Source organism: Struthio camelus, chromosome 12, assembly GCF_040807025.1.
Source record: "Struthio camelus isolate bStrCam1 chromosome 12, bStrCam1.hap1, whole genome shotgun sequence".
Lineage (NCBI taxonomy): Eukaryota > Metazoa > Chordata > Aves > Struthioniformes > Struthionidae > Struthio > Struthio camelus.
The window spans coordinates 6,113,200-6,124,057 of NC_090953.1; the positions used below are offsets into that span (position 1 = coordinate 6,113,200).

General features: G+C 37.4%; 1 long non-coding RNA gene across 1 annotated transcript in view; it reads right to left on the reverse strand.

The window, feature by feature from the left end:
- The window catches only part of LOC138068899 (uncharacterized), a 256,258-nt gene extending 246,458 nt beyond the window's left edge, over positions 1 to 9,800 (reverse strand). The window contains exon 1 of the long non-coding RNA XR_011143753.1: positions 9,757 to 9,800. This is a non-coding gene — a long non-coding RNA (uncharacterized lncRNA). The remainder of the gene's footprint in view (positions 1 to 9,756) is intronic.
- Positions 9,801 to 10,858: the final 1,058 nt, after the last annotated feature.

Here is a 10,858-nt window from a genome sequence, read left to right on the forward strand (position 1 = left end):
AGCAGAGTCTTACTCTGATCAAATGCTCATTTTCACATTAGCATAGTTTCAGTTGTTTTAGTAGAGTCAACCAGCAGAAGAAAAAGCAGCAGCAGAAGAAGAAGATTCAACCAGCAGAAGAAAAAGCAAAACATGGCCTTGAGAGACACATTAGAGTTGAGTTTAACAATGTTGCCTTCAAACACAAAAGCACCTTATCTCTCTGACTACTTTTACTCTTGGATAGATGAAAAACACCTGCTTTTCTGTAAGGAGATTAAATTATTCTGTTTTTAGCCCATGTAGTTCTCCCATTGAATTGAAGGGAGAAGCAAGAAAATGGAAGCGGTAAACAAGTCGAAAAACTGTCTAAAAAGGCCTAGTTGGAGATCAAGAACAAGAGACAATGAGGGAAATGAGTATTCCATTTCCAGTATTAGTATAGTGTAGGCATGTTCTAGTACATATACTCCGCTATATCATGGGATGATATTTAATGGCTTGTTAAAATTACAGCTTTTTTGTGTACTGATGTATCTTGATTTTCAGAAAGTGTGATGACTGGGGTAATTTCAGCCTGGATTTTCCTGCAACAAGCCTAATGAAAACAAGCTTGCATTTTCATGTAAGCACTCTAGCTTAGCACATCACTCATGAACATCAAGCTCAAGATGCAGTAAGTTAACTTCAAAAAGAAAAGCACGTAACAGGAAACACAGAAGGTAAGTTGTAAAATTTTAAAACATCCAATAACAACCTGCAATGAAGGTCAAGTGTCTTTCAAGAAAAGCTAGGTTTGCAGAACAAGGTTCATTTAAAAAAAAAACAAACTTCCCTCCAATTTGCAATTTCCACCTGTACAAGATTCAAATCCTAAGTTTCCCAGTGCCAGGAGAGTTGAAAGTGGAAACCTATTTCGGAAAATTCCCTTGCATGAGGGATTTTGCTTGGGTAAGCACTTTCATTAATTTCAAAGCCTTCCGGGCTACCAACAGAAATTCAGTGACCTCAGTGAAAGTAACGACATAAGTTTAGACTGACTATTTACATGAGTAAAGTTTTGCAGAATCTAAATCAACTAAATTATCTTCAAGTTCTAACTTCCGCAAGTGGCAAGTGATATCAGGCAAAATGTTGACATTTGGCTACCCTGATTAAACTTGTATTTTAATCATATTATTGCACAGTAAAGTTCTGATTTCATTTTCCTGCTATATGCCCTGGAATACCCTTCTTGTCTGGAAAACAAACAAATGAATCTAAACAAGTTCACTGTTGGATAAGCTCTAGTCAATTGAATTTCTTGCCATAACTTTTTATTATGAAATTGTCCATGGAGTACAGAGCATTTTCCAAATTATGAATCTTCCACCTTAGCACTTTGGAAAGGCTTGATTTTTATTTCATGCAAGTTTTTGCAGCTGTACAAAATACTTTCATTAACCCAAGAATGGATTATTTGGAGTGCTAATTAATTGATTCTTCAAAATGCCAATTGACATACTCCTAGGGAAAACCTGATCTAAGCAACTATGTTAATCAAGCCATTGTACTTACGGTTCTGTCTGAATATCAGACCATCTGAAATGAGGAGAACTTTGCCATTACTATCCTGGACCTCTTGTGGGCAGCTAATTAATATGAGTAGACTATGACAGTTGCTCTTGTACATTCACTGTACTGCCTGACAATAACTCTATAAAATTACATTTCAGCTAAAGAATGGAAACAGTGTTAAATACCATTATTTGCCTTCCTTTGATGTCTGAGAGTCATTATGAAAGCAATTACAGCAGTTTCTCTGTCTGTATGTCTACAGGGTATTTATCTGTATCTGTCTGAGTCCTTTGCCAGGTGGAGAATATATGGCATATTAAAGACAAGGGAATTCAGCCTCAATTATCAGACTATGAACAGAAGAAACAAAATCAGAGTTTTGCAGATGATCCTGCCAGAAAATAGTAATTTAATATTAAAGGCAGGCAATCTGGGGAAAGCTTGCCCAGTGCAGAGTCTTTTTATTTCATTATTATTAAATATCCTCCTCCTTCCATTGTCCTATTTTGTTTTTTATTCCTTTAGCTTCCATGTTTTCTAGTACCTCAGTTCACTTTAAGTGAGCTTATGCTAGATTTGAGAGTCCAATGAATACAAGACTTTTTTCGTAAACCCTACTTTTTGTTTCTTAATTGCGTGCAGATATTTTGTCATCTAAAAACCTCTCAGAGAAAACCACTGATTCTGAGTGGGGCAAGGCCACGTGAGGCGACATGCCGACAGGAGAGTTAGGAGCTTTGTACTACCTACACAAGACTGCATACTTCGTTCAGCCTGTGCCTAGTCATTCTTTTACTGTCCCCTGCAGGAGTAAAACTGGTTCCATAACTCGAGAGATGAGTAGAGTCCTATTTACTATATATACAGAAGGGACAATGCCAAGTTTATCCCTTGATTCACTCACCTGTCTTCCCTCAGCAGACTACTGGAAGAATAAAAACAATCCTCCAATTGCTGTTCTACACCGCTGAGTTCAGAGCTGACAAAAATATGTTCTGCCAAAGCCCTTTCAAAAATACTAATTTTTCAACCAGAGGAACATACATTTTTTTTTATATATATATATATATAATATATATACACACACACACACAGAGAGAAAGCATGACTGTCTTGTTGTTTTAACTGAAGAAAGGTATTAGTTCTAATTGTGTCTGCTATGTATCGAACATACATGCATCCATAAGTCACTTCATAGTTCCTTCCTAACTTGCAAACGTGGATATTTTACCATCTTGTCCCTTTAGTTTTCTATAACAACCCCAGTTTTATAATAATGAAGAACCTCATCAGAAATCTGAAAAACTTCCTCTTCAGGAATTGGGTCTATTAGTACTATCAGAGGAAACTCCTATGACCAGATTTAGAAATGGTTGTCTGCACCTGGAAACAGAGAACACTAATTTGGGCACATGAAGACAGGCTTTGGTATCTGAGTGGTCCACCCACACTGTCTTCATACTATCCTTAGATTTTCTGAAGAAAAATATAAAATATTTTAAAAGATTCTAGAGCCAAGTCAGAGAAAAGTTTGATTATACAGGTTACCAGACCAGATGAAGGTTGGTCTAGTCTTGAAGAGATACCCGGGCCTGGGTATCTCATTGCTCTGCAATTAATATAGCCATCCCTCTTGGGAAAAGCAAGTGCAAAGAAGGGATAAAAAGCAACAGAGAAATACATCACTTATTTTTTTATTCTGACACACAATCACACTAGGGGCATTGGATAAAGGAAAGCTGGGGCACTAGTTTAGCACAGGTGTGCTGAGAAACTATACAGACATAGCGCAGTCCCTTGACCTAGGTCCTGCTCTACTGCACTAGCACTGTCACTCTCCAACATCCAATATAACACATCCCCACACAGAACTGTCTCTCATTCGGTTAAGGTTTGTGCTACCAAGGCCACACAGAGGCTATACTAAGATGTCATCAGTAAAGAGTCCAAATTATCATTATACTTGAACTGCTTATGCTACAGCTTTTAATGCACTTTTGATATTCAATATCATGCATGTCTCAATCTCTAGAGCCTCTTCCAGCTGTGCATTTTTTGTTTAACTTTTAAAGAAAGCAATTATTAGACTAAAGCATTTCCTTATACCCTTCTCAGACATTTTACCTGCAATCTTGTGTTACAATACTGTTTGCATCCTACAAGGGCATATGCTGATAGTGGTCATGAGAAATCCTGCCATTTAAGTCCTGCAAGATTAGAATATTTACAAGAGATGTGTGTACGTACGCACACATGTTTGTATGTATATTTGCGAGCTACAAGAATTGCGTTTAAATGACCTAAGTCTCATTAAGACATGAAGATCTTACTACCTTACAAGTAGAGATACTGCGTGGTAAAGAAGGAAAGGATTTAATGATTAGTTAGACATTTTATAGTAAAAATATATTCTTGATTAATTAAATCTGTGAAGTGTATTACCCTACCCTGAGGAAACTATGATATTCAAAGCTTTTTTTAAACAAGGAAAAAAGCCATAAATAACTTGCTTTTGATATTTAACCCAAGAGAAAAAGGTAGAGAAAAATAATATTTTATGGACTCGTATAAACAAAGAAATTTAATTATTTCCTTTAATTAAAAGGAAACAACGCAACTTGCAAGAAACACTTATTTTCTTCAAAAATGAAGATTAATACAGGTTAAAAAGCCTTTCTAGTTTTACAAAATTAATACTGTGTTTAATTACATGAGATTAAAATTTCATTACACATTATACTTTAATTGGTATGGAAGGGGCCAGAGGTTAAAACCTTTGCACGAGCTACCTTTTGTGCTGTTCCAGTATCTAATAACATAGCAGTTTTAAATTATAAACCCTGACAACATTTAACAAGTTTCTTACATGTTTTAATTTTACCCTAGTAATCTTTTATGTGGAACAGTGGTGTTCCTGAGGTCATATCCCAGATGAAACAAGCTGAAACAGAAATCATTACAAAAGCAAAGTGACTGGACGTTACTGGACTATGGGAAAGGCGCTACCTCAACACAAACTATCAACTATAGGTTTAGACATAGTCTAAAGTCTCATGACTTTACAACAGTTACATGTTGTAGTGGTTAACGCACACTGTGGGGTTTTTCACCTCTTAAACAAGCAGTTACACCTTCAAAAACACTGGGAACTTCTTTTCAGGAAAAGATCAGAGAAACCTGGAGGGACCTTCTAACAAATGAAGAAAGTGGCCTTGAACTGTTTGCCCACTGATGCTCTGCCCTACAAATGCGATTTCGCAGAGGACTCCAAGGGGTTTAGGCACACCAAGCCTATTGACCTCTAAAGGTATTAGGACACCTATTCCAGAGGTGTTTGGAAAACCCAGCACCACTTAGAACAACCTTTCCCGAACGAACACAAGAAAAGGCAACTGCTTCAAGGACAAATGTCTCTTCATTTTGGAAGTGAAACAAGCAATTTTATTTAGTGTGTACAAGTAATGGCTTGCTGGTGAACTAATGTAAAGCAGCTGTTGATTCCCCCTATCTTCCCTCTATGTAAAAGCCTCCAGCAAACATGGCTGGTGTATCTAGTTGGGTCTGAGAGATTCTGGGTCTAAAAATGTCAGCATACAAGCACATTAATACATCAGATTCTTCTAGTGATCACAAACTAGTCATTTATCTTTGCCGTTTGAACAACCTAATTCCTGAACAATCCAAGGAAAAAAATATTTCTGGAAGGTACGGCTTTGGGAATTTCTTGTCTGGCTAACTAATTTCTCTCCTAGCAACAACAGAAAAGATTTAAAACAGCGTATTTCAAGGAAACGGAATTAACTTCGGCCACTGTCATGGCCCAAGAGACTATCTATTACTATTGCATTGAGTGATTATTGATCACCCTTTAGTATTGACAACATCAGTGTGTATATGGATTACCTGCCATGTAAACGCCTATCAGGTGAATTTAAGATACCTCGGACCAACAGACTACCCTAGCAACATTCTAAAACATATTTTGTTCTTTGCTCTTATCCTATACTTCTATGCAAAAGCAATTGCTCCTTTGTGCAGTGTGGGTTTACACAGCTCAGTGTCAACACCATGTAAACTGCATATGCAACAACAGTCTGTTATTTAGTGCCATCCCACAGCAACCTGTGGAAAAGGTGTGTTTCCTTGTGTTGTTGAATTGAGGTGAGAATACAGTTCTAATTACCTTTTTTCCTGCTGTAGTTTACAGTTTTATCTCATTATTGTATAACTGTTTAATCAACTCTTAAAAAAATACAGTATAATTAGTTCTGCAGCAATATTGTTACACAATAAAGCAAGCAGTTCCAAGAATGGCAGAAGCCCATTCAATATTTTGTGAATCTGTTACTGAAATTCAGATACTAAAAGAATACACCTTATGCTTTTAAAATATTTACCAGTCTTATACTACATCTTTAGATATTAAAATAGCTGTTCAGGGTCCCATTTGAAGTAAATTAACATATTCTCATTTAAACCAGAGACCCACAGCCTGTTTTAGTAACATACCAACTCTAGGCCTGATAATGTTTTCATAGAAAAAGAACACTTCAAAGGGCTTCTTGTGTGCTTAATGAAATTCAGGATGAGGCCTTCCACAAGTAACTACAGTGAGTAATTTTAAGATATCTTCTTCATTAAAAGTACAAAGTTTCAGAGCCAGCAAATGAAATCCTGTAATTAAAACTTGTTTGCTTTTTTATTTTTTAAAATAACTCTATAGAAAGGTCTTGGACAGTGAAATAATATCCTTTAGATAAATGATTAATTGAAAACAGTATTTACTGCTCTAGTGCATTTGATAGAGCTCTTTACTTTTCTTTATGTATAATTGTATTTTGCAAGCAATTTAAAATAACTAGATGAGTGCAGTCCTTATAGAAGGTTGAGTTATAGAAGGATGAGTCCTTGCAAGGATATCAATGTCTACAGGGGTTTCTTTCTAACAGATATGAAAAAGTAATTTCCATTCTGCTACTTTCATGTGATCCTTTCTGCATATAAAATGCCTTTCACATACATACACATATTTCCTCACCTGAGGAGGATATTTCCTAAAAGGCAACACACCCCACTTTAATACTCTGCATCTTTGATTTAAGAAAAAATTAGGTAATAACAACTTTTTTCCTGTAAAAGCACAATTAATTCCTTTTACACCTATAATCTTTTTGAAATGCGAATGCTACAGTTACAGCAAAGAAAAAGAAAAACACTGAGATTTCTTCAGAGGCTTCTGAAATGCTCTACTGATTCTTAAGTAGAAACCTCAGCAGGAGTGGTGAGCCAAAATTTTGAAAATCCCATTCTGATATGGTACAGTTTCCAATCTAGCAGAAAATAAATGATTTGTATCCAAATCTTAGTAATGTCTAATTAGATGGAGGGGACCCTAATTCACTTAAGCAAGCTCAACTTCAGGTATACGAATCAGCAACATTGCAAATTAATCAGTTTAAGTCTTCAAGTCCACAGGGTTCTACCTCAGTCTCTTCCATTACATTATTTTTCACAGTTGTCAGGCTTTTTTGGTTTTTCGAAAGACAGCAGCACCTGCAGACTTCATTTTTGTAGCTGGTGATATTTTGAAATGTAGGAATCTGGAAACTCTTTGAAAATTAGGATTCCACATCATGATTCTTTCCCTTTCTTGTAGATTATACAGCTCTTACTGTAGAAGAGCTCTTCATGGACAAACTGGAAAGAGAAAATTTAGAGGTAGTGCTAACCTCTACCAAAGCTACTTACTTGCCTTAGAGGTATCATCGGTTTTACCTGGTTTAAAATTATAAAGCTGTTTGACCAGCTCGGGCAAAAAGACTGAGAGCTCCAAAAAAATTTGGCCCTTATCACTAAAAGTATTAACAACGAATCTTGATTCAAATGATTATCCTGTCTATATCCTTGCCTGCCTGATAATTTCTCTTGTTGAATCTTTGCCCAAGTTTAGTTTAAATACTCTCAGATCTTGGACCCTATCTTTCTTCATGTTCCTAAGAGATGAATTTATTATTATGCTATTGAAACAGTAACAATAATTTACTGCAACTCTGGGAGAAATTCTGCTATACATTAAAGCACTTTTTGGTTTAAAAAAAAAAAAGATACTGTATTTTGAAAGGAGTTTTCAGCCAAGAGGGAAGAGGACCTCAGTATGACTTATTTGCATGTGAACGACTCACTGCCTTCCCAGATCTACCCACAGCCTGATTGCATTTAGCATATTGGTCTACTGTTATAGACAAGAGAACGTCTAACTCTCTCAAGGTTAATTGACTACTCTTCTTTGAAATATACATGAGAAACTTTATTGACTATCTCACATCTGACCTCACCTGTCATGCAGGAGAAGAGTAACAGGGAAAAGGACTCTGCAAAAGGAAGAGAAGGATGAAGGTGAAATACAGTGGATTTCACTAAACTTTGCCAAAATTTCTTCTCCATTTATTTTTTATTGTCCCATGGTTTTTCTATTTCACCTTTCTGTTTTTAGAAAGAGTCTAATTTTTATTGAGATTCCTGCTATAAGTTTACTGATCAGTTCTCCTAGTGTTGTAAGGTCTTAAGACATTTTCACAACTAAAGATAAACAACAAGCAGCATGCAGATGGCCCAGATTCAGTTGCAAAATTCACATTTTCTACATTTTGTATGAGTTCCCGAAGAATGGCAGTTTCTTCATGCACAGATACTTTCCATACCTTTTTCAAGTCTGCACCAATGCTAACTTATACAAATAATTACTTCATCTCAGATATTACAATAGCAGGACCTAAATTATGTAAATCATGTAAGGACAAAATGACAACCCCGTCATGTTGGCACAGAAGCATTTCTGACAGAATCCCATAAGAAGAGTAAATTAGACCATCTTGTCATCCCTGAAATGATATATGTAACTTCCCTAGCTCTATTGCATCAGATGTCGGCCCTGCTACATTAAACCAGAATATGCAACTACATCTGGGAAAAGTGCATGAGCTCAGTAGAAGCTCTGTGAGCGAAACGGTGCTTCTTCTGTGACTGTCACACATAGTCTGCATACATGGATCTAAGAACTGTAGAATCCACCAGGAAATATTTTCCTTATAGAAAGGATAACATCACATGGGATCTGACAACCTAGATGGCTACATTTCCAGGCTCAAACCTTCAGAGATAGAATTAAATCTGGCCCAAATATTGAATGACTTCAGCTTTTTCACGTTCTGACACGAGGAAGACATCTGTAATTTCAAACCTCAAGCCATCTTGAAAATAATTCCATAAAGAAAACAAGAGTTTGTTTTAGATTTAAAAAAAGCATCATTGTATACAACACACTTATATCGCCTCACACAAGAGCAATTACAATTGTTATGCTCAAATTGGAAAAAGGGTTTACCTTAGATTGCTGACACAGCCCTGCTCAAATAGAACATCCCTCTTTAGAGAGGATATAAGCCAAACACATCTGATTTTTAGCGCATTCCATGACTTACGACTCCACAATGACAAACCTCCATAAGACATATTTTTGATGATGAGATAACCCCTTGTCATGCCTCCACCATGACAACTGGATTTTTGCTAAGCTTTCCATGACCAAATTACAGCCATAATGATGACACACTGCATACCACTGCCAAGCAGCATAAACTGACACCTGCTTACAACAGATTGAAATGGAACTTGTCAATATATCCAAAAATATTATAATAAGGAACTTCTAAACCTTACTCAAATTGGGCAGTACCTGCTCAGCTAACTAGCTTTACAGAAGCAGAACCTAATTTTAAACCACGCAGAAGACTGAGACCAAAGAAGCATTTACGTTAATAAAAAATTACACTATTCACATCCTGTGAATTAAATCTCTTTGGACTGGATTCAGTCTCCATCTAGACTCTGTACTACAGAAAATCAACATATTCAAACTGCGCAAAAAACAGAGATACATTATTACTCAGTTCAGCACTAGGAGGTTAAAAAAAGCCAGCGTCCTTCTTGCTTTAAAAATCTCATCTCTTACCCCCTACCTGCCAGCTGTACAGAGCATTTCCCTTGCCACTAATTCTGGTAACGTGCCCTAATTAACTCATTTTATCTTTTGGTATAAATCAATTACAATTAAAATATAGTTTGTCAAACCTCAGTGGGGTATTGTTTCACGTTAAAAACATTTTTACTCATGAGAGAAAGTGTGATTAACTTCAATAGAAAGCTTAAAGTTCAACTTACTAGGAGCAGAGGGAATCGAGCACAGCTCTTCCTTTGCAGAACACGTCAAGCTTCATCTCAATGCAAGGAAATCAGATGAGTGGACAGCTTTACACCAGCCATTATCAGATCACTAGGATGTGGCAGGACCTGAGGAAAATAAATTTTTTTAAAATAAAATGTGGTAGATAAGATCACAAAAGAATGTCCAACAGCTGAAAGGACAAACACACACCTATTTTAGGCATCATACTTTCTGAAACACATTTCAAAACCAGAAGTACTATATTTTAAATGGTCAATAAAATGCAACAGCTCAAATTTGCTACCAGAGATGAGATGCCGTTTCTTCGACCATCAACTAGTAGCAGCAGGAAAATTTGGCCAAAATTAGTCCATTTTCCCATTGAACGTTCCCTGTGCTGCTAACCTTCTCCCGCTTGTCCCCTACTACCCCAGCACTGTGCTTCACTCCTGTATCCCTTACCAGCTGCCACCTGCCAACTCCTATTACCACTTGAACCATTTCAGACATTATATTCAGTAGAAGCACCTTCCAGCCCATAAACAGTCCCAACAGACATGATAGACAAGGGTTGAAATGGAAGAAAAGTCCACACCTAGGTAAGTGATAGAGTAACAGAGTTTTTTTTTTTTTTTTAAAAAAAAAAAACCACACACCTTCAGGCAATTTTGGTAATGTTCCCCCCCCCTCAAACACAGACTACAGTAACAGGGCAAATCCTTATCTAACACGGTTAAGCTGCTGTCCCGGGCATGAAGGTCTGGATTTGGTAGCAGGGGGCTGTGGAGTGCCCTGGGGGCTGGTTTCAGCTAGTTCAGCAACGGCCCAGAGGGTGCCGCAACCATTAGGGGAGGGGATGCGCAAGGAGATGGCTGAGGAGACGCGTGAGGAGGGAGGCAAAGAGGTGCCTGCGGAGACAGGGGACGAGGAATGGGACACTGTTGGAGACGCAGTCTTGGAAGGAGGCACTTCTGAGGGGACCTTGGGTGACCACGCTGGAGCAGGGGCACCTCTGAAGGGATAGCAGCCCACGGGTGACCCACACCAGAGCAATGGAGGAATAGGAGCAAGAAAGCGCAGAGGAGAGGCAGGAAGAAA